Raw genomic sequence first — 23,721 nt, 5'->3', positions numbered from 1 at the left:
TTGGTTTTGGAGACCATGAGGGTGGCTGGAGGTGGGATCTGCAGGGCTTTTAGTGTGTTTAAAGTTACCTCTAAGACTGCTGAACTGAAATGTTTTCTGTTGACAATCAGAAGTGGTAAGAGAGGCCACAGACACTTCCTGTCTGTGATGCAGAAACTTGCAAATCTTCCTTGATTCACACCTTATAAGTAAAATTAGCTTGTGCCTAGCTGTTGCCAAACCTTTTCAAAGCTAAGATATTTGTACAAAGGAATTCAGTAACAGAAATGGAATTTGCTCATGGATCAGATTACTGTTATTTCTGGCTGGAAGCAGCACCAGAAATACTTGCAGGGATTTCCACTTTGCCTTTGGAAAGATGTTGTGTATGTTGTTGATACAAAAGGAGCTATGTGGGAGGATAATTCATATACATGAAGAGACAGGAAGGGAGATGAGACCAGTGAGGCTGTTACAGCCTTGAATACAACTGTTGAGCTTTGCATTATAACGCTCAGTCTCAGTTCATTTTTGAAACCCGGATCTTCAGTTGTCAAGAATATTGTGATGTAAGCTGCAATTGCTGCTGTTTGGGAAAAGGCATTTCCAGCTGCAAGTCTAAGCTTTTGTACAAGACACAGTTCTTTACACTAGTTATGCCTCAGTTTCCTGGAGAGATATGCCAGACAACTTCATCTATATGATCATGCAGATGACACTTAGTGAAGTGTCATTTTGATGACGTTTCAAGCAGTGGTCATTTGTGACACTGACCAAAGTGCTGTTACCTTAAAACAGGAACTCACCCACCAATTGGGAGCTCCAGTCAAAAAACGTTTGGCATTTAAAATAAATCCTGATCAGAGTGGTCTGTATTTTGCAACCAGCTTTAAGTATAGCATTGGTTCACTTGAAAATGCTCTCCTCACTGATGGAATGAGTTGAAGAGGACTCAGAGGATTGATATTCCTGCACAGCCTGTAAAGGGGCTGCTGAGCGCTAGGAATTACAGCCAGTCACCCGTTTCTCTCACATTGTTGGGTTGCCTTGTCAGCAGCAATGACAAAAGGTTGTGTTCCCCCTCCGGATGCTGGGACAGAGTAGACATCTCTAACAGAATTAGGAATGTGAGGGAAGCCAAGAACAGCCATAAACTGTAAGCTTTTAATAAACAGATACCTGATTTCTCTTAATACACACAGGCCATTTTCAGAATACATTGAGTCCTCTGATCATAACCCTAAATGCTGAAAAAAAATGGTGGAATGAACTATGTCTATAGTATAATACAAATGGACACTTCTATTCCTGGCAAACTAAGAAATTTAAAGCAAAAAAGTATTTAAAAAGTTTTTACTTAAGAAAGGTTAGGTATGCTACTTTGGTAGGGTTGGATCTATTGCTTCACCCCCCAGAAAATGTACTTGGTATCTCTGAATATCAAGTCACCTTAAGCAATGACATATTTTTCTGGCCATCTTGACTAAGTTTATTCATTCTGCTGGATGGACTGGGCACAAAGAAGTGTATCTCCAAGGAGTGAATTTCTTGGCTCTTTTGAAATTCATGTGAAAGGGACCAGCAACATATGGACTTAGTGTACCTCAGGGTGCAACTGCAGGAGCCTGGGAACATTTCATGCATGCACCAAGTGTAGGAAGATGGGGGAGAAGAGAGAACTGGCTGTCTGCTATGAACTGTGTGGTGATCGTACGAATTATGCAGATGCTTCTAGTATCAGGAGCGGGACTGGCATTTGGGGGGCCCAGCCTGACTGCCCTGGCTGTGCAGGCTGCTCTGCATCGCAGCCACAGTGAAGTGCTCCTTCCTTCAATGGGGATCACAGCAGAACTGGGAGATTCTTGTGAAGACACAAGGGCAATATCTGGACCAGGAGATGCAAATAAAATTGCTGGCTAGACCAAGAGCAACTCAGATACGGAGGAAAGACCAGAGGAGGCATTGGTTTGGAAGCACAACACCATCAGTGATCAGAGGATTCAGGTGTGAGCTGAGGCAGAGCACCCTGCAGCTTTTCCAAGGAGACGTATTTATGGATCAGAAACTCCTGGTGTTATGCAGAGCAGTGAACTAAAAATAGAACTAACATTTTCCCACAAATTACAGACGAACACACCACAGACAGAAGAGCATACACCCAGTGCTTGCATTAAAAGCCTGCAAGAGTCTGCATGCTGCCAGAGACTTCACAGCAGGTCTTTAACGCATTTTTTCTATGATAGAAGCAGATTGCTTACTTCTTCATTGTTATGACTTTGCAGCTGTAATGGCAATATGTTAGGAATTACAGGTTTCATTATGGATCTTAAAGAACAACCCTCACAATATATACAATTAAATAGGGAGTATTTTTCTCTGCCTAAAATGTGACATCGCTAGAAAGGTCAATTGAAAGGCTTCCATTCCTTTTGGTAGATTTAGATGCATGTCTTAAAAGATTTTCTGATTTATTTACAAGACATACCCTCATCCAGGCTGGGTTTGTTTTGCACTATGATACCCTGATGTGGTGGTTAGCAGGAGATGTTTTCTCTTCCTTGGTTGTTAATATTAGCATCCCCCTATTTTGCTAGGAGCAGCAGCAGCAAAAACTTATCATCACTTCCAAACTTACCTGCATATATGATCAAATGACAGCACATAGTTACATCTCAAGGTCAAGTCCCTGCTGCTTTCTTACCTGTAGCTGGGGTCCCGTATGAGAAGTTGGTGGCAACAAAACAGGAAACTTGCCTGGACCTAGGCAGAACCAACTTCTTGGGAAGGAAGTAGTCTTGACAATAGTACTAATGGACATCTACGTTTAGCTGAATTGCTTGGTTTTGCAGTCAGTGGAGCAAGGGACAGCTTGGTAGTTCATGCACAACAACTGTCCTGAGCGAAAGCAGATGAAGTAATTTACAGGTGGGTGCTGCTGCCCAGTCCTTTGAGCACTTCAAGAGCAACGTGAGTGCCATTCAGCCTCCTTGGGCATGTTGCTGCTGCAGGCTTGGGTTCCTCATCAGGTGTTTCTGTAGGCTTTCACTGGTGCTGAGCAATCTCTCTTAATAGTTCTGCTGAATTTTACAGAGGAAATCTAAGTCAGAGTGCTCAAAGTCCATCTCTTTTCATTTTCATGCTTGTTCCCGTAGAAAGCTGTGATTTCTGCTATGACATCCAAAGTCATGGCCAGTTAAGCCACAGTTGAAGTGTAGTGGTCTGATATATGCATCAACCACCCTCCAGCTGGTGATCTTGCTACTCCTCGTGTGTGACCTGTCACAGTGATGTTCAAAGGACACCTGTGCTATTTATAATAAATATTATCAGACTGAATTCCACAAACAAATGCCTTTGCCTTTTGCAGAATCCTTTCCCTCACCTGTGAAAAAGAGTAATGCAGCTAGAGAAGTGGCTTTAATCTTGACCTGAACAGGACGTGGCTGTTGCCAGCAGAAGGGCTCTGCAGATTACTGGCAGCTTGTCTCTCAGATGCTGGCAGACAAGTACCCAGTCTAGTACCAACATGCTAGGCGGATTGTCTAGCTCCTATAGCCTGACACCCAACAGACGTATCAAGATGGAATCTGGAATTGCTTTAAAGCCCTGGCTTTTTCCTTTATTTTTACAGTGCTGTCTGACTGCAGCCCTCATTGCCCTGCAGTTGCCCCAATGTGACCTATGCAGCACACTGGTGCCCTTTTGTGCATAACTTCTTTGTGCAATGCAGCACCGTTGTGGCCACACCAGCAGACCAGACCATCTGGCAAAGAGGCCTCTGTCATTGCTGAGAAGGGGAACATCAACCAGAACTGCGCTTTGCAGGACACACCTGCCTGCAGGTACTTCTGCGTGTCTCTATTGTCATCTGTGTTATCCCCCATGGATATCAGCTAGCTTACAAGCAGTGCCTGGTGGGGCAGAAGACACCTGGAGATGACTGGTTTTCAGAGCACGGTTGGGAGTGTTTTTTTCTGGAAGACAATGAACATGCAGATGGGAGCGCATGGGAGATGAGTGCATAGCATCGCTGCCAGGCACCCCCATCCATTGGAAAAACTTCCACAAAATTAAAGGTTTATATAAACATAATATTAAATGTTAATGAGCTGGGCCGAGAGTATAGGTTTTCTAACTTTCAAAGATTGATTGCACTGAAGTTCTGCTGACATAGAGCACCTGAGCTTTATTTTCTCTGGTGAATTTGCAGGTAGGAAGGAATACAACATCACGGTAACTGTTAGCAGCAGTTTCAGCTTCCTGTTACACGCTCAGCCCTCTTGGAGGATACTCACACAGGCCAGAAGATGACAGGAACACCATAAAAGGTTTTCCCCAAAGAAAACTTTTTGAAGCTAGCTCTTGCTCTTTCTGAGATACATCCAAGATAGTGTTCACACATGAGTCCTTACAGCTCCTTTTGAAGGTCGGAAAGCTTTGTTTTCTTGGAGAAAAGACCATCAGCATTATTTGTGCTGGTCTGAACTTCAAACAAAATTGCTGCTAGAACTAACAGCAGACTATGGTATGCAGCACAGCCCTGTCATGGAATGGATAATCCCCCATCCTTAAATATACTTTTTATTTATGTTGGCAGTGTATATACTGCTAGGGATTTTAGCAGTTATCCCAGACATAACACTTCAAAAGCGCCACTGAGGAAACATCTATACGAATCTCTTTCTATTTCAAAACCTTAACTAAATAAATAATGTGAGCAGGCAAATATATTGCAGCTTGTTGAAACTTAATGTAGAAAAATGTTCAAAAGTAAAAGGAAAATATTCAGAGAGTATTTTTTCTATCACACAGACCTGAAAATTTTAACAACTGGTGGCAGGAAGTTAGATGAAACCCCTATAATCCCATGGGAAACTGTAAGAAACTTCTTACATCTTTTGAATATTCATAAGTCTATGGGGCCATGCAGGATCCAATCCACCCAAGGGTACTGAAGGAGCTGGTGGAAGTGCTCGCCAAGCCACCTTCAGTAGTTTTTTAGCAGTCCTGGCTAAATGGGAAGGTTAACTGGGAATGTGACACCCATCTATAAGAAGGGCAGGAAGGAAGGAATCCGGGGAACTACAGGCCTGTCAGTCTGACCACAGCGCTGGGAAAGGTGATGGATCACCCTGAACTGGTCAGATCATCCTGAGTGCCATCATGAGGCACTGGCAGCCTCTGGTTTGCAGAGTGCACGGCAGATGGGGAATGACAGCACTGCACTAATTTCTTTACTTTGGTGTAGATAGGCCTATTGTAACAGAAGGCCTTGTGTAGCACATGGCATCCTCCACTCAAATGGTTGCAGTCAATAATGTCCCACCAGTTGAGCCATCTCACCATATGAATAGCCTTAAGTGCTTCATTAGAGGGCTTGCAAAGGTCTGCACCAATGTCTCTGTATTTGCACATTCCTCAGACTTGGCCTCAAGTTCTTCCAGTTCTCCTACTACTAACCAAACACACTAAAGAGCTGCATCTGTACAAATACCAGCAGTGCAGTGTCAGATTTCCTTCTCTTCTTCACAGTTGTTTGAAAAAAGCAGTTAATGGTATTAGTGGAGTCAGATGTTTAGTGAGGCTTGGGAAGGAGAGACTTGGCATTATACCCCCTTTCTTCTGTAACCATATAACAGACATTGTTTAAATTTTCTAGTAGTTGTGCTCTAAAGAAATTACCTTGAAATGAAATCAGAGCTGAACGAAACTGAGTATCTGTCTGATGAGAAATTTATATAGTTTTTGTTTTTATCTCAAAAGCAATGAAAACCTTTAATTTTATTTATTTATTTATTTATTTATTGGGGGGGGGGGGGGGTAAAAATCCAAACAGGGCTCAGGAATGCCTTTTTATTTAATCGAAACATTTCAGCATTCCCAGAATCAATAGTGGTCAGTTTGTTTCTTGAATGTCTTCAAAGTCAATTTCCATTTGAAGTGTTTTCCCTGTTAAACTGCATGTTTTGGCCAGCACTTCAGGAACCTGAATCTCTGCAAGTGTCAGTGTCCCCAGGGAGAGGGCAGCAGCTTCCAGGGCACATAGAGCAGCTTGGCGATCAAGACATCTGCATTGCATTAGAGGAAACATAATCTTCCTGGAAGCTCTGCAGCTCTAACACAATGTGCTAGTAAGGAGATGCAGCGTGTCATTTGCTCAAACTGGCACATAACAGTATTTCAGAATAAATAAAAACATTATGAAATAAGTTGCTTTCATTTTCTCAGCAAAAAGATGAGCATTTTCAGAAAAACTGTTTTTTTTTTCCACACCATTTTGTATAAGATGATTTTTCATCACCAAATCTTCCCAACAGAAAATTTATACCCAGCCCACGGTGAGACAAATGGAGAAGTGTGTATGTGTGCGTGTGTGTTCCTTGTGTAGCATCTCGTGCAGGAAGGTTTGTTTGGTGCTGGCCTCGTGCACTGAAGTATCAGAATCTGCTTAAACCTATGCCAATTTTCATCTTGCACTTGCTGGGGGCAAATTGCCCCAGATACTAGTTTCTGAGCAGAAGCTTGTTGAGGATCCTGGGCAGTTCAGGAGCAACAGGGTAGACTGCTGGCAACTGTGCCAGAGCGTATCACTCAAATCCTCCTTGTTCGTTAATGTCACAAGCCAGGGGTCTGGCTTCTGGCTCGTTCTTATGCTGACTGGTTCAATCAGCACAGGCCTGCTTAGAGTTAATTGAATTAAATGGTAAGTTTGCCAGGGGTGCCAGTTATCTTGGTTTCTTGGTTTAGTCATTAGCACGAAGACCATGTAAGGATTAGCTGTTGTTTGCTGTCTCAGGTGTCAGTGGTGACAGCAGCTAACAGGTTATGGTCTTTTCAGAAACAGTCTGTTCTGGAGGATGTGGCAGCCTTCCTGGCGGATGATATATGTACTGATTTTTTTAAATGCAAGTATTCATTATTGGTATTACTTTATTTTATTCTTCACTTTGAATAACTTAAAGTGTTTCATATCATGGGTCTTTTTAGCTGGTAACCTGCACTTGCATTTCCAGGGGCTTTGCAAATCTATGAGACAGACAGACTTGTCTTTCTGAGTGACAGCCTTCAGACAGACTTGCTTTCTGACTCTTCCTGGTCAGCTTCACTGGGTCCCTTGGGGTGCAGTGTTGCAGGTGCTAGTAGCACCGCTGCCGGGCTGAGCCGCTGCTCCTGGGCATCCGCTGGCCTCACTCGAGCCTTGTGAGGAGGGAGGAAGGAGATGGGCTTTGTGATTCTGAGGACTATTGCAATGATAAATGAATGAGACCAGACTTAACAGGTCTTGTTGCAGGAAAGAATGGGGTTTTGCTGTTTTGTATTCTAGATGAGAAATTCTGGTCCTGAAAGTCTGTACAACTACTGAGGAAACAGTGAGAAAAGTAACATCTGTGAGGGCCACAGGAGACCCTATAGCAAATCGAGACAGGCTTAGCATTCCTTAAATACTTCTAAGACAAGAGAAGAGACCCAAACTTCTTCCTTCCCCTGCTCCCCAGTGCTTCGGACTTTTGTTCTATTTAATAAACAAGCTAAACAAGGACAATTTCTGAAAGGCCCTGGGTCCATCCTGGTGGGCTGCATGGAGCAGGGAGTGGTGCCCACATAGTAATGAGATGCAACAGTGTTCTGGGGGGATGGCAGCCTTGACCAGTGAGCAGAACCACTGTTGGCAGTCAGCATGACGTGCTGACCTCAGACAATGCCCCTCTCCAGGGCTGGTGGAGGGTGAGGGTCCCCAGACTGCGGACGTGCCTGTGCTGAGCCCCACAGCAGAGCAGCTCCTGCCAACCAGCAGCCTCCAGCTGGGCTGGGCTGCACGGTACCAGGTGCCACGGGGCCACAAGGCCCGGCCAGGAGAGGCCGGAGCCGTGGCTCCTGCACTCTGTGCTGGGCTTAGCCCCAGCTGGGTGAGAACAGCCCAGGGTGGCTGCACGCCAGCCACTCCATCTAGGCCTCCTAACAGACGCCCGCTTTCACAAACCTCTCCTGCACAATGGGCTTTGCAGTTGCGTTCTGAGTCCAAGAGTTTGCAGCAATAATCCCAGTGCGTTCTGAGTGTTGTGAAAGGCACTGTGTGTTAGGGAGTCATTTTAAACTGTTTTTGAGACTCTTAAAAATTTCTGAAATTTCAAACTGAATTCTGGTGATTAAATATTATTGTTGAACTCAGCATGAAATATAGAACAAAGCCTAAATCTGGTGATGCTCTTGACTTCAGCGGTAAACTCTGACAGCATTTTTAATATATAATGTATTTTAGTAGTGAATGCTTAAAATTCTTCCTGTGCTTTGTGTCAGCTATTTCTCTCTCTTCTGTGGTTAACCTGAGATCCTGCATTGGAATGAGCAGCATGGAGATCTAAGACGTGATAAGCTTATCCTAGACTGGTCTAATACACGTTTTGTAGGACAGTATAGATTCTTACTGGCAATGCTATTGATTTTTTTCTTTTTTTGCCCGTTGTGTGCAGTTCCTCCTGCATATTAATGAATAGGGCAAAGACCACACTAGTCAGTGAACTAAGTCTAGCAAATGCAGTAGATGAAGACTGCTGCTGGTCCTGCTTGCGCTGCACCACTCCGTCAAGGTGCACCACGAGCATGGTAAGCTGGCTTCTGCCAGCAGGCAGCGTGCAAGGTGCCCAACTGCAGGCACTGACAGTGATGCTCTGACATGCCAGGATCAGACATACAAGCCTGCTTGCCCCGAGGCAAAGCTGCCCTGAGGCATGAGTCTACACAGACCACATGTCCTGGTCCTTCCAGCTTGGAGGTGGCTCCAGCTCCTTCTGCATAAGGATACACGCACTGGATCGATGTGCCAGGTTGACTCTGCGAAATAGTGTGCACAAGGCTGAAGATGTGTCCTGACAAGCCCCACAAGAAGGTTCGTGGCACAGCAGGGCTGTGCTCCTGCGGGAACCTCTTTGTTGCTGACTGCAGATGCTGTAGCCCTACCCAGCCTGCTTGGTCAGAGCCTTTGGATGCTGACTTTTCATAAATAGGAAGAATGACTTCCTCTTTCATTCATGCTTGAAAGATTTCAACAGGACTCATCTCTCACCGTGTTAGACCCTGCCTGTCTAAGATCACTAAGTCTGCCCTCTCACAGGAAAATTGCTCACTGTCATGGATAAGTCAGAATTAATGTTCTGTGGCACTGGGAGTATGGTTCAGTATAGGGTCAGTGTGGTGCTGTGTGATAGCATGTGGCTACATGCCTTGACCTACTGTCCAGCCTATGAGAGTTACAGTTCCTAAGGCACAGTTGTTAATTTCCCATCTACTTCGGAGTATTGTCAAGAAATAAAATACACAGGACTTAGACAAATCCTGAATCCATGAAATGCCTTTTGTACTGCATGAAAACAACATATAAATATTTATTTCATGTAAAATATACCTGATGTTTCATTGATTTCAAAGAGAAATGCATGTGAAACTGTAACTGCAGTAAAAAGTAAATAAAATTCTAACTGCTTACTGAAATTAAAAACCCACAGTAATTATATAAGGGTAGAGCTGGTACAAAAAGTAGTCTTCGTTAGAGACAAAATGAGACAGATGTGAAACATTATGCTAGTATTTCCTCAAGGGTAGCACTTAAGTAGTTCTTTACAGAAAGGAATTGCAAAAGGTTTGTATCAAAGTAACTTTAGCCTAAGTTATTTGTAAAAGAGGAGATAAACATCTCTTTTTGGTATGTCACAGATAAGCTTATCAGATATGATAAATATGGCAGAGAAGTAATGAGAGCCTTCAAAAGATGTTCTTTGTTCCTGGGCCCTTTTCTGGAGAACTTAGTGTCCTGAGGGGACACTGAAACAACAGTTGCCTGTATTAAGTGAAAAAGCAGATACATTCAAATTACTGTATTAAATAAGGTACACAGATCACTGTAATGTACTTTGTGACCTGCGTGTTTCAATGAGTACCGAAAATCTTCAGACTGACATCCAAAGGCTGGTGGGTTTCATGGTGCAGGAGGACAACCTTAAGGCACTTTCCAGTAACCCCCGCTACCACTGCACTGCTTTCCTGAGCAGGGATGCTCCTCAGCTGCATCCCGGTGGTGGACCTGCTGGTCTTGCTGGCATGACTGTATACGTGGGCTTCCTTTATACTCAAGCTATGGTGGGAGTGGGAGGATGACTGCATACCCACCTGGAGCAGCAGCCAAATGTGGCTGGTGTCTCAGCCCTCTGCAGGAGAGCTGCAGGCATCAGTGCCCTTGCTCAGCGCCTGGTCCTTAGCACAAAGTGAAGGGATGCAAGTGGCCCATGAGTGCAGCCAGTGATGGAGCTTCTGCCCAGGGAGCTGGGGTGAGCTGCCATCAGCCCCTCGGGCTCTGGGGAGCTAAGTATGGCCCCACTGCATGGGAGGAGGGTGCAAAGGGCTGGCATCAAGCAGCACGGCCACCTGGGGCTGCAGGGTGCTCAAAGCTCTGTGCTCTCCCAATCTGGGTGCATGATGAAGTCTGCTGGTCCCTGCGCCAGCCAAACAGCACTGAGTGCTTGGCTCTGCTCCTCAGGCAAGAAACTGAAGTTGTGCTGGGGTGGGGTGGTTCAGGGTCCAGCTTTCCATGAGTGAAACAAAGTGAAGTAAAATGTCTCTGTTGCTCCCAGCTGATGCTTTGAGCAAGGGTTGTGAACAAGAAAAGCATGCTGCAGTGGCTGTGGTGGGCTGTGCAACCTCATCCAGGTCCAGCTGCTGCCAGTTGCCCAGGCACAAGAGGAGTCCTGTGCCAGAGCTCAAAGTGGGTCGAGAGCTAAGCACCACTGCCTCTAGACCTCGCAGTGTCCTGGCCATAGGCAGACAAGCTGCTGAGCCTGTGCGATGCCTGGCTGCTGCAGAGCTTTCGGCTCAACCAGAGGCTCGAATCCCTGCCTCGTGTTTCCTGATCAGATCAGAAAATTGGCCTCCTCCAGTCCTCAGATCGATCAATCGTTTTGCCCTGCCCAAAGAGAGGAGACAATGTGGAGGGTGAAACAAATGAGCTCAGGACTTGCTAAATCACAAAATGCTAAGAAAACGGTGAGCTTTCTGTATTGGTTTTGACTTACTCTCATTAAGAAAAGTCTTGATAGTGGCAACCTCTAACCTTAGCAGGATAAAGTATCAGCTAAAAATATTCTAGGAAAAAGAAAGGGAAAACATCTAAATACTAAGACACTCCAGCACTTTTAATTTACCATTTCTCACTGTGAATGTGCTTGGCTCTCCCTGCCTGCCAAGCCACAGTGTTCTGAGTGCAGCCCCAGCCCCGACCAGAGGCAGAACTGGTCGCAGGCGCTTGCTGTTGCGCGGCGGCTGGGGCCCGGTCCTGGCCTCCCCTCCCTATCAACTTGGCAAATGGGGTGTGTTCCTCGGCATTCTGTAGGAAGGCAGGATTTATGTGCGCTTTGCAGTTATCTAGAAAAACACAACCCACAGTGAGGCTCTAAACTGGCTGAGAGCCAATGGTCAGAAAGCGAAGATGAGCACATTGAATGAGAGAAATGACCGATATAGATGGGGATTTTACAGGCTACAAATGCTGCCAGGAATGTATGGAAATTGGCAATAACTAAAATTATATTTTTTATGTTTTTTGGAACCCAGTTAGAATTTCACAAACATGGTTCCTGCATATCTTCCACTTTTCTGATGTACACTAGCCATAAAAATGACTGTTATTTAAAGAACAGTACAAAGTTGAACTGATTCATCTGAAGATACATTTTTGTAAGTTGATTTCAAAGCTGTTTCAAAATCCCGATTGAATTTTGCCCTGAGTTGATATGGATCTGTCTCAGGAATATTAAATTATGCTCACTGAGAGTAACTTCAAATTAAAATCACAACCTGATCTACGTATGTCTGTGTTAGACTTTATGCCAGTCGAACAGTTACAGTCTAAGAACCATTGATCGGTATAACTTGTGGCAAAAGGCTGTGATCTGTCTGGCTGCGGGCAGAGAGATGTTTCAGTTTGATCTAATGAAGTCTGACAATTTCTGCCGATGAAACTGGGATACCAAAGAAAAGCTGCTAAGGGCTCCATAGCAGGAGCCTCTCACACAGGTGGTATCCCAACATATTTTTGTCCCAAATAATTCCAGCTCTTCCCAGCTGTGTTGTGTTGGTTTGTTTTTGATACTGTCCTGTGACATCCAAGTGTTTTAACACACATCTGAGACAATGTACCTTACTTCAGAGTCTGATTTCACGTTGCCCTGAAAAGCATTCTCAGAAGTAAAAGGCCTTGTGCTCCAAAAGCACCTATCTATATGCAATAATCAAATTATTTCTTTTTAATTTTTAATGCAAAAAAAATCATTTTATACATTTAATGCAAATGTGTAAAAACTGCTAGAATATACATTCCAATACATGATTTTGTTTTTAAGCACAGAATCCTATTAGGCTTAAAAATAGAAATTCTCTGAATTTTCTTTTACATTCTTCTCTGAGCACAGTGAAGGGGATGGCTAGGTACACCGTCACACTGTGTTGGTCATGTTTCTCAAATTCTTTTCTAAAAAGAGGTGTCACTGTTTGGCCAGCTGAAGTAATCCGATTGGCAGGAGGGAAACTTAGTTCAACAGGCAGAATTTTAAAAACAGTGTGGTTCTTTGTTTAACAGCCAGATTCTACACAAATCAGCTCCAGCTCTGAAATAATTTTTCTCCCCACCCTCATGCATCACCCTGTCCTGGCTGGTGTTGCTGCCCCTCACTGCACCTCAGCTCTGACGGTCTGAGATGGGTGAGAACATGGGCTAGCTGGCCAGCACGGTGGCTCCACTGCTGCACAGGGATGCTGCTTAACCTTTCTCTAATTTTTCCAGAGTGCTCTTTGCTTATGCACTCCTCAGGTTCCAGGCTGTGCATTTTGTATCATCAACAGCCTTGGAGCTTTTTTCCAGAGACATTTCTTCTTTTCTCCTTGTCTGTGCTCCTCCTTATACCTTTTCTGCTTTGAGAAAAGTATCACTATTGGTTACCAGGTCCCTCTTTAGTTGGGAATGTCACTTAAATCTGTATTATTTGAAACCATGCAAAGTTTGCTCCAAAGCATGCCCTGCAGGGGCAGGTCTGAGACTACTGATTGCAGCTGGCAAGGCAGGCATCTCTGGGGCATGCCCATGAGGTACTGGCATGAGCTGCCCAGGGAAGTGGCAGAGTCCCCATCCCTGAAGGTATTTAAGAGACGTGTGGACATGGCACTAAGGCACATGGCTTAGCGATGGGACTCGGTAGGTCAGGTTGATGGTGGTGGTCGGACTTGGTGACCTTGAAGATCTTTTCCAACCTAGATGATTCTGTGATTGTATTCTGTGATTCTATGATTTTCCCTCCCCAGTGCCCTGCAGCTTTCCTCTCCTGCAGTGTGTCCCCAACAGCAATATCTGGGAAGACAAAAGGTGGTGAGGGAAGACAATGTGCACAACACCATTCCATGCAGATCCCTGCACTGGCTGTGAGGGGAGACAGCTCAAGACTGTTCTCACAACTGTTCTTCCTCTGAATTCACCTCTATTTCTTACTCTCTCAACCCCAGTGGAAAGCAGATAGAAATCAGGACAAACAGAAGGAAATCTGGGCAGGAACTCCCGGAACTCCAAGATGCTCTCAAGGATGTCAGGGGAGAACGACATGTGCTGTGCCACCATGTTCAAGTTCCCAAATGAGCGAAGCTTGGAGGAAATGAAAAATGTGCCTCTCAGATCAGGTTCCTTCTGAGGAAATTTGGAGGAAGCAGGGAAATGGTCAGGACAGAGCCAAGACAGAGGTGGTCCAGCAGCAATGTGCAGAGCCAGAGTGAAGCTGCCCTTGTCCTGCTGCAGCCCCCAGTCCTTCCCCAGGTGTGCCTGGGCCCTGTTGTCATTTCAGAGCGGGGGCAGCAAGTTAGGCTCAGTCTCACCAGAAAGAATGCACCTTGAGGAGCTGTGCAATGCACTGGAAGATTGGTCCCAGGTTTTTTTGTTCAGATTGAATGAATAACACAAACCAAAACTCCTGAAGGTTACAGTAATGGAAAATAACAATTAATATTGTTGTTCAGCCAATGTTTTACATCACGTAGAGATCAGATGTTTAGCAATAACACTGATTTACAATGACAAATATATGACTGTCCTAATTACCTAGTACCAGGTTTTACCACCCTTTTTACTCAGCAAGTGGTTTTTCTGGCTGGATGTGGTCTTACTGACTGTGATCAAGGCAGGGACCTGGCTGATGGAAAATGAAGGTGTGCAGCAAGTATTTCTCTTGTCTCAGTCTGGCAACGGTGCTATTAGGATTTGCGTCTGTCATCCACTAATCTTTTGCTTGCTTTTTCAAATGTACCTTCATAATCTTAAATACGTGCAGCTGCCACTGAAAATCTAGGCAAAACTGCATTACAAATGTTACCTTCTTTTCTGCTGCCATTTGATTTATCATTGGCTTTCCATTTCAGATCTGCTGTTTTCTGTTTGGAGCCTTTATTGTAGGAAAAGCCGCACATGAAGAAAGGAAGAAAGAAGTAAGTGGAAAACAAACCAGAGTGATGTCCATTAAATTCTTCTGGGGAAATGCTGGCCTGCCTTCTTCAAGTATTCGGACCTGCTGCAGAATATGCAAGGTAAAAATAGCAAGCAGAGTACTAAAACAAAGAGGGAATAAAGATTAACACAGAGGATCTGGTGGCCTAAATATAGACAATTCTGCCCTTCTCCAGTAACTTACGGTAACAGAGGAATTATACAGCCAGCATAATTTGGCCAATACCCAAAGTATAACACAGACAGCAGCTAGAAAGTGTGGCATTCTATTTGGCACAGCTGTCATGTTGTACTAAGCCCATTACTTCCCTTTAATCCTAATTAATGCTCTCTCTTTCCACTCAGGCAGGTTCTCTGGTCAGCAGTAATTCTGGGGTCTGGTTCTGCTCTCCCTCAAGAGCTCTCAGTCTTCAGGCAGCTTGTTGCTTTGTGCTCCTTCCACACAGGAGCAGACAAACTCATGAATGAAACATTACTGATACTGAAGAGAACTCCTGGCATCCACCTCAGCAGAAGAAACTGACTTATCATTCATTGAAGACATCCGTACTTATACAGGGAATGCATGCTCGCATGACGGTGCCAAGCCAAGGCTGCCATTGGAGGAGAGGGACAGAAACGGGACAGGAAAAGGGGGTGGAGGAGAGGAGAAGGATGAGAAGGAAAAGAGGAAGAGGTGAGGGAGATGTTCCCCTGCTACATACAGATGCTGCACTGCCTGCCAAAACAGCCCAGCCTGTGGGTTGCCCTGAGAGTGCCTGCTTAGCCACCCTTGGAGGAACTGCCACCTGACCTCCTCCAGTTGGGCTCCGTTTTGACCCTAAACCTAAAAAACTTTTGCAGTCTGAAAATACTGAAATGGTTTGTTCTTTTTTTTGGTTGTTGTTCTTTTTTTTTTTTTTTAATTATTATTATTATAGATATGATATTACTAAAAATAGACCTGCATGTGCAAGTTTGAAATGTTTCATTTCAAACACAAGTACAACATAAATGCAGTTGGAGTGGAACTTGTCTTGCATCAAGAAATCAAAGCAGGCATGAAGGAAGAGAGCACGTTGTGCTGAACAGTGTATGACTGTTCCATGGGGCAAGATGGATTGACCATATGTTGGTATCCACGACTTTATGCAAATTCTGTGTCTGTGAAAGTTACCTAATTAAGTCGAGTTCCTGAAACATCTCAAATGGGGATTTGCACAACTTGTCTTTGAACTGATGCTCACTGCTGCTACCGGCACGTGTCCAGGAGCCGCTTGGCTGCACGTGTGTCTGAGCCACCCAAGGCAGCTGCGGTGCAGCAGGAGCTGGAGGGGGCACAGCACCAACAAGCCACCAGTTCCTGGTGTCTGTGTTTGCTGTGGAGACACCTGAGGAACCGTGCCTTACAGGGTGTGCAGGAGGGTCTGTCTCCACGTCAGCTGTCAGCCAAACAGATGAGTAACAAACCTCCAAAATCAGAGGTTTTCAGCTCAAGAGTAGTAGAAGAAGGTGAAACTGGCACGGCTCAGCTAAGTGTGGATCTCTCTGTGTAAATCAACCCTGATGGCTGAGAAATTGAAGTTGGTAGATGTAGCTAAGCCTTTTAAAAGGCGTCAGAGGTAATCCATTGATCTATTTACTAAGATACTGCCAAGCTTTTTTTTTTTTTTTTTTTTTTTTAACCAGACAACCTCTGGAGAGCTGCGTATGTGTAATTATTGATTCTGTTCTTTTATGGTCTGCAAAATGTTGGGAATAGTGAATACTGTCCAGAAGATTGGAAACATTTTTGAGGTCTGGCGCCTCTACTGGAAATCTTTGAAATAGTTTGCAAGAATATGGTTAAAGCAATACAGCCAGCCTTGAGTAATTTAGTTATCTCTCCCTGAGGAACCGATAATGACAACTATTGGAGACACTGCTGGGTTGCACGGGCCTCTGACAAATTTTATGTCCTTATGTTTTCAAAAGTATCTAGTACTGGAGACAGTCTGTGTTCTCCAGAAAACTTTGATGCCGAGAAGCCACTTTCATTATCTTGATTTGTGCACCATTACCCCAGTTGTCCCAGCAGAGGTCCAGATCCTTGTGCAATAATGACAATTTGCAAAAGTTACTTTCTGTGGAAACTCTAGAAATAATCAGCAGATCTTAGTAACCCCAGGCCACAGGCAGGAGGAGAAAGGAACAACACACTGCTATAGAATCACAGAATGCTTTGGGTTGGAAGGGACTTAAAAAAACCTATACTTTGTCTTCATTTGTTCTCATTTAGTGCATGTTCCAGAAGGATATCCTTGAGCTTTTTCCAGTCATCTTGCCTCTGACAGCTACTCCAAAAGCAACAAATGTCTAGCAAGCATCCAAGTGCCCTGCAAACCAATGAACCTTATCTTCAACTTGAATCTGGAACAACTGTAGTGAATAAATCAGTTTTTCTGCATTTGATCTGGTATGTGGTAGGTGACTGCTTTGTCCAATACTTCTAGTATGATGCCTTAAAGACTTGAAACCTGGGAAGAGCTGCAATATCTTGTCAAAAATTCAGATGACCATGAGCAGCCTTTGTTCAAAACTTAGCCACTTACATACATAGACAGCATTAATCATCTGGTGTACACAGAAAACCATGTGAAGCTTCAGAGGAGAGCTGTAGATGTTCCTTGCTCTTCAGGGGTCACTTGGCAACAGTGCATGGAAGTTGGGATTATGTGACCATCCCAAGGCTTTGACACGTTTCAGTTCATTTAAATCCATGTTTTAATTTCCTATTTATTATCACATAGCTTATTGGTTTGTTAGAGACACAAATTTGTAATGCCTGGAAGGAAAAGCTGCAGTGTCAACTCACCTTTAACTTTAGACTTTGGAGAAATCTCACAGAAAGCAATCACAGATCTCCAGGTTTAGAAGCCCTGCTGTTTGTTTGTCTACTTGGTGTGCATGTGTGTCTGTGTTTAGAGACATGGTTTTGTTTGTTTGATTGTTTGTTTTTCCAAAAGCTTGGAAGTGGCTGAGAATTATAAGAATCTACTGAAATGTGTATTTGAAAATCTCATCCATTCTCAGGGCAACAGTAAACTATACCAGTTTTGTAAAAACAGACAAATTTTGAAGGTATGAGCCTTTGATGCTCAGCCCCAAAGCACTGCCATGTGGCCAGGCATTCTCATCCACAGGCTGGGATTTCTCAAGAGGTGCCAGCCCAGCTGTTTGTACAATTACAGACTTCTACAAAGCTACCTCATTTTTTCCCCAATTTCAGTGTGTTTTCATTTAACAAAGAAAGTAGCTGGAAAATTACCCAGAAATATCTGACCTTTGGAAAGACCTCTAAGGCACAGTACAATTACCTGATGTTCACTGAACTGGTTCACGTGGTTCCCACTCTGAGTGATTTTCTAGGTTTACCCAAGTGTGAAGAGGGGTCTGGTTATATGGAGGAGGGCAAAGAAGAGAATAAACTTCATGAAGGAGCAAGAAATCCACCAGGGAATTTTACAACTTACGTTTGCTTCAAGGAAAAGAAAGGGCAAATAAAGGTACCCAAGTCAAAGTAGCTTTTTGGATTTGAACTTCAAAAGAAAGTAACAGAGGAAAGATCTGAGGTATCAGTAGCTTTTAGTATAAACTGTTTCATTGCATTAGGTAGGCATTGCAGACTACGTCAAACTTAGCTTTCTTAGCCACATGATAAATTCTTTTTTTTTCTCTTTTTTTTCTTTTTTTTCCCAAGTATGATAAAAATATAACAAAAATGACATTTTTCCCTTTCAGCTTTTCTTTCCTTCTGCCTTTGCTCTCTCTGCACACGGGAGATAACTTGGCTATCCCATCACCTGTGTTCACTCCAGGGGCCTGCTGTGGTGTTTCTGCAGCCCTTTCTATTGCATGTTCCTTGACACTGGAACAAAGTATGTGAGTTATCTGGGGCTGCAATCTCTATTAGGCTTTAGGGAAAATACCTTTCTAAGGAAATAAATTCCATGGTTGGCACAAATGTGCCTCTACTATGCACTCTTTTTTTTTTTTTTTTTCTTCAGTGGAAGGTATAAGCAGGTGTACATAAAAGTATGACTTTGATAGCTTCGTATTGGCAGAGACACAAAGTGGTGTTTTTGCCTGCTACCCCCTCTGCTCTGAACTGCCAGCAGCACTAGAGGGGAATGCAGGGAGATGGACCTTTGTACTTTGTGAGAACAGTAATATCTGAAAACTTGAAGACTGCTTAAAACTAGGGAGATGGATTTCTGTCTTTGATGAGAGAGAGCACAGTACGCAAAAGGAAGTACATTTGCACAAAAGAAAATTATTTTGAATACTTTTGGAATAGAAGGACTTCCACAAATAAAAGCAAGTAGTCAGTGCCCCTTCTGCCTGTGTTATTGAGCAAAAGGAGCAAATTCTCCGAGACTGGCTAGAAAGAGAGGAACATCATCATGGAACTGTAGCAATGAAGCAGTTTCTAAATATTTGGTGTAATATCTTTCCAATAAAAGAAATTTCAGAATTTACATTTGAGATAGTAGCTTCTAAGTGGAAACTCTAAATCTACACAGAGACAAATCAAAAATTTTGATTACTCCAGTCTTTTAATCTTACTGTATAAAATAGCAGTAACCTCCTGAGTCCATGGAGAATCATAGTCTGTTCTGCCTGAGAAGTCCTTTGATGACAGAAAGCTTCACGGGGTACAAGGTTTGATTGTGCCCACTGTGGTCTACAGCATGCATCTGGTTTATGACTGAAGGCCTCTTCTCTAGGGACTTTAACCACGATTTCCTTATGGTGAGTGCTCCCGTACTCCAAGGCATGGAATCAACACCCGGAATTGCAGACAGGTGCCTAAACCTGAAATCAAACATTAAGGTGCCCGTGAGCCTTGTAGCTGCCGGCACAGCTGTGGGGTGCATACCATGGAGCCCAGCCTCATCCCCACTGGGACCTATGACCTTGGCCTCTTGAGGAAGCTGTCCTGGTCCTTGCAGGTGTGGGATGTGCTTTCAGCTGCCATCCCAGCAGTCACGGCACTTGTCTGTGGCACAGGAAACCCCAGGAACACATTTCTGCTCTGGCTGGGGGTGCGAGGGCTTCAGGCAGGGCTGGCCTGCCAGTCCCTCAGCAGGAGGGTAGTGCTGCGCCTGCTGGCTCCACTTTGCACAGGATACCGAGCCTTGCATGGGGCCAGATGCTAGAACCCAGCTATGCAGTGGGGCTGTTGGTCGATTTGGTTGTGAAGCCAGTACTGGTGTTGCTCCAAGCACGGCTGTGGCACCCAGCATGAGGTGGAGCAACTTCCACCAGAGGCTGCATGCTTCACCTCAGGATCCAGGCACTACCCAAGTGAGCAGGATGGGGCTGAGGCCTTATCTAACTTCAGTTAGATCCCTGCTCCTGGTGGGAGCTCTGCCTAAGCAGTGGGTTACTCAGTGACGGAGGCTCTGTGCAGGCTGGGGCACCCACCTCCAGGAGGCAGCTTGTGACTATGAATGGCGCCTCCACAGGAAGAGGGACAGCGGTAGTGGGCAGGCAGTGACCTGGCTCACCATGGAGCAGTGTGTCCCAAAGCATGGACTGATCGCACCTTTCTTATTGACATGTTATGGGACTGTTCCCCTTACTGATATGTGGGGTCAACATGCAGAGTTTAAATTTGGATCCTAAGTGTTAGCGTCAAGTTTCCACAGAATTTTGTGTCTTTGGATCTGCTGTTTTTCCACACAAGCTCGTGGAGTGGGAATAAAACTGTCCTTTGGGACAAAAGCAGAACATCTTAAAAATAGGTGCTCACATAAACTCTGAAGGCTGAGGTGCTCTAAAAGCAGTAGTCTTTCATCAGTGTTTGTTTTCAAGGTCAGGAACATCTCTGAGTGAGACTCACCTCAGTTCAGGGATACAGAAAGGAAAATCATATGTTAGAAGTAAAAGAAGAACCCTGAATAAGAAGATTTTTCAGAAAGCCATTTCTTACCCTAGGTAAGATTTTCAGATCAAAGTGGATGGTTATTCAGGAAAACACTGAAGCACATGGTTAGAATACTAGCTCCCAGACTTTCTCTGGCAGCAGCCATGCTGGAAGACCAGTTTAGTCTAAGCTCATAGCAGCATAAATAGGGAAGAGGTGGAATTCATCAGGCCAGTGCCTCCTCTTTTTGGAGGCTGAGCAATGCGCACAGGTCCATGCTCCTGAATTCATGCCTGTTCTGGCATTTTGTCTGCCTGATACTTAAGCCTATGCACTTATCTTGGTCTATGCAAAGTTCACCAAGGTCTGCCAAGCCTACAACAGTTACTTATGGGCCACAGATGGATGCCTCATCTTACTGGAGAGATTCGTGGAACTTTTCTGTCTTCCTGTAAAGCATACTGGTTGTTAACAGCTGATCCTGAAAAGGCACTGACATAAGGGCATCAAGGAGTATGGTTTTACAGACATGCACTCCCTGCATTTCCGACTAAGAGTATGTGCTGAGTAGTTAAACTACGACAGAAAGACTGAAATATTTGAGAGGTTTATACCAGATCCTGCTTTTAACTATCTGTAGCCCTGTTTGGAGAAGGGTTGTAGTTAGTAGATGCTTTTAGCTTGAATTTGCACTTCTTCAGTCTGGAAAGAAGAATGGAAGAAACGTTCTGGGCACAAATTCCATGTACATCTCACACCATCTGCTAATATCATGTGTGAGCCACTCTGCTGCCAGAAACTGAGGAACAAAGACAACATCATTATGGAGAAAATTGCACTGCTCCAAAAATGAGACTCGTGCTACAGATAACTTGATAGCTCCCTGCCTGTTGGGGCCAAGGTCGGGGCCAAGTCCTGTCTGCCTGACACTTGCATAAAGCCAGGATAATGTCACTGAAGCCAGTGAGGGACCTTACAGAGGCAAAGCTGCTCCTGCTGAGCCTAATGCGCAAGTAAGTTTTATAATCAATTTAGTATGATGGCCTTGTTGGAATCCCAGAAATGAAATTTGTGTGTGTGTGTGTGTGTCGAGGTGTGTGTGTGTTGGGGGGTAAGCCTTAATTGTGTGATACACATCAGGCTTTACCACTGCAAGAAGGCTGATGGGACTGAGACACCCTGTTCTCAAAGTGCAAGACCCTGGTGTGTGGCGGTGTGTGGCTGGCTCCCTCCTCCTGCTCAGGAGCAGGGAGACAGGCAAAATCCCCGGGGGTAAACATGAAAACCAAGACTTACAAATGTGGCTTTTGAGCTGTAACCCAATCTCTCTCCTTACCATGTGGCTAGCATGGTAAACTCAAAAAAACACAAAGAGAAATTTTGCTCAGAACAGCACTTCAAGGCCCTCTGTTGTGTGCTGGTTTACAATGGCTGGGTAACAAATGGGACTGGTTATGAGGAAGAAAATAATGAAACATAAATTTGTAAGTCAGGCTAAACATGTAAGTAACATGGAAAAAATATATACAAATGACTGCAGAATTTTTTGTTTCTTCCTCTCTTTGCTACAGGCTATTAGAAAAGACCCTGGTCCACAATCATCTCTCTGTGAGTAGCTCTCTCTGTAACTGCCTGCAGTCAGCTGAGCTCCATCCTCCTCCAGGATCCAGACTGTGACATTTCAGAAAAATGTTATTAGTAGATCTCAGAGGTGTTTAAGTTTCAATATGGAGCTGGTACAAGCACTACCTGATTGCTCTGACAGTCCTCTCAAAGGCAGAACAAAGAGGGAAATTTATGCCTTAGCAGACTGGAGTGTGTATTTTCACCATTACTGATGGAGCAGGAGGAGGCATGAAACCCTCTGAGAGGGTTTCTGCATGGCCCACACTATTTTGAGGTCCCCCTTTCTGCTTGGAAAGCTTCCTTTCTTTTTCAGTGATACGTGTAATGCTGGAAACTGGCACCAAGTTTCCTGCTTGATGTTACATTATGAAGTAGTTGATAACATTTTTAGGAAGGGAGGGGGAGCTGTTTATAAATAGCCTTTGCTTATTTCAGGTTTCTTATTTCCCTGTTCGTAAATTAGAGCAATTGTATTTGTGACAGTACCGGATGAATGCAAGCACAAAGCTAGCTGGAACAATGCAGTTACTGCAGGCATCCACTGCGATCTGACACGCTGGCACCAAATTCTGTGCGGGCCAGGCAGATTACATACGTGCAGAGAATGCAATGTTTCTACCAAAGATGTGCAATCTCCTGGTTCTTGCATCACTCTGAAACCTGCCACATTTCCACAGATCTCACAGGCACCTGGGAACAGGTTTTTATTTCCTTATTCACAGGTAATAACTCAGATTGACTGTCACTGTAGCTTTCATGGCTACAGTTTTGTGAGTAAATGTAGGGATCTGGCTCATAGATAAATGCATGACCAACTCTTACGCAGCAATGCAGACATCACCATGTGTGCTGAGATGCAATAAAAAATCATGCAACCTCCTCACCAAGTGCCAACCTGGTTCTGTGGAGGAAACCCATGTGGGAGCAGAGTTGTGACTGCAGCACTCCTTGGGTGTCCTCTTTCCCCCACATGCTGCAGCAGATGGCTCGGATTCACGGGCTCCTTCCCATTGCCCTGGCCAAACACGACGTCCTGTGCTTGCAGGCACCACCAGAAGGCTGTGTCTGTGCGGCCCAGATGGACTGAATTACATGGATGTGTAATCTTCCCGATGGGAACGATGGTGCAGCATCCTTACAAGTTTGATAGTCAGAATGTAAGGCCCTGGAGCTGGAGTTACTCTTCTCTTTCTTGCTTCTTCCCAGCACAATGCTCACGTGTTTGCTGATGCACAGAGGCACTGATTTCCTCTCAGTTGCTCACTGAGCAGTGTGGCTGCAGTTTGGCACTCATGTTCACGGTCCTTCATGTTAAACTGCCTGGACAGTACAAATTGCTTCAGCTGGTGGCTGAGCTTACAAGGTCGTTCTGTGGTCTGGGCTGAATATTGCTGCTGAGGCTGTGTACATTACTTCCAGGAACCAAAAATGCTATCATTTCATCAATTTTCTCCTGAAATTATTTTCTAATATGTAAACTAATTTTCCTGGAGTTAGTTTCAGGGCTCTCCTCCTTGTAAAATCCAACTGTCATGATTTTAAATAATTCTTCCCCCTCTGAGGTATAATCACCTTGGATCACATTTTTCTCCTCTTTGCTTCAAATGAAATAAATTCACCTCTTCTTTTTTTTTTTTTTTTTTAAATTATGTGTCAGTGCTTTATCACTTTAGTCACCCAATGACTTGTTTAGTTTTAA

The 23,721-nt window shown here is 44.3% G+C and overlaps 1 long non-coding RNA gene across 3 annotated transcripts in view; it reads left to right on the top strand.

Moving 5' to 3' along the window:
- The window catches only part of LOC121074605, a 69,889-nt gene extending 47,036 nt beyond the window's left edge, over positions 1 to 22,853 (top strand). The window contains exons 3-5 of one of the 3 annotated variants that reach the window (XR_005822431.1): positions 14,425 to 14,589; positions 14,855 to 21,409; positions 21,968 to 22,853. This is a non-coding gene — a long non-coding RNA (uncharacterized LOC121074605). Of the gene's footprint in view, positions 1 to 3,610; positions 3,822 to 14,424; positions 14,590 to 14,854; positions 21,410 to 21,967 lie in introns of those variants that run through there. The other 2 variants (XR_005822430.1, XR_005822432.1) reach the window with 2 other exon arrangements.
- Positions 22,854 to 23,721: the final 868 nt, after the last annotated feature.

The sequence above is a fragment of the Cygnus olor genome, chromosome 9, assembly GCF_009769625.2.
Source record: "Cygnus olor isolate bCygOlo1 chromosome 9, bCygOlo1.pri.v2, whole genome shotgun sequence".
NCBI classification, from domain to species: domain Eukaryota; kingdom Metazoa; phylum Chordata; class Aves; order Anseriformes; family Anatidae; genus Cygnus; species Cygnus olor.
The sequence above is the reverse complement of the archived record's forward strand: the minus strand, read 5'-3'. Positions and strand labels throughout refer to the sequence as shown.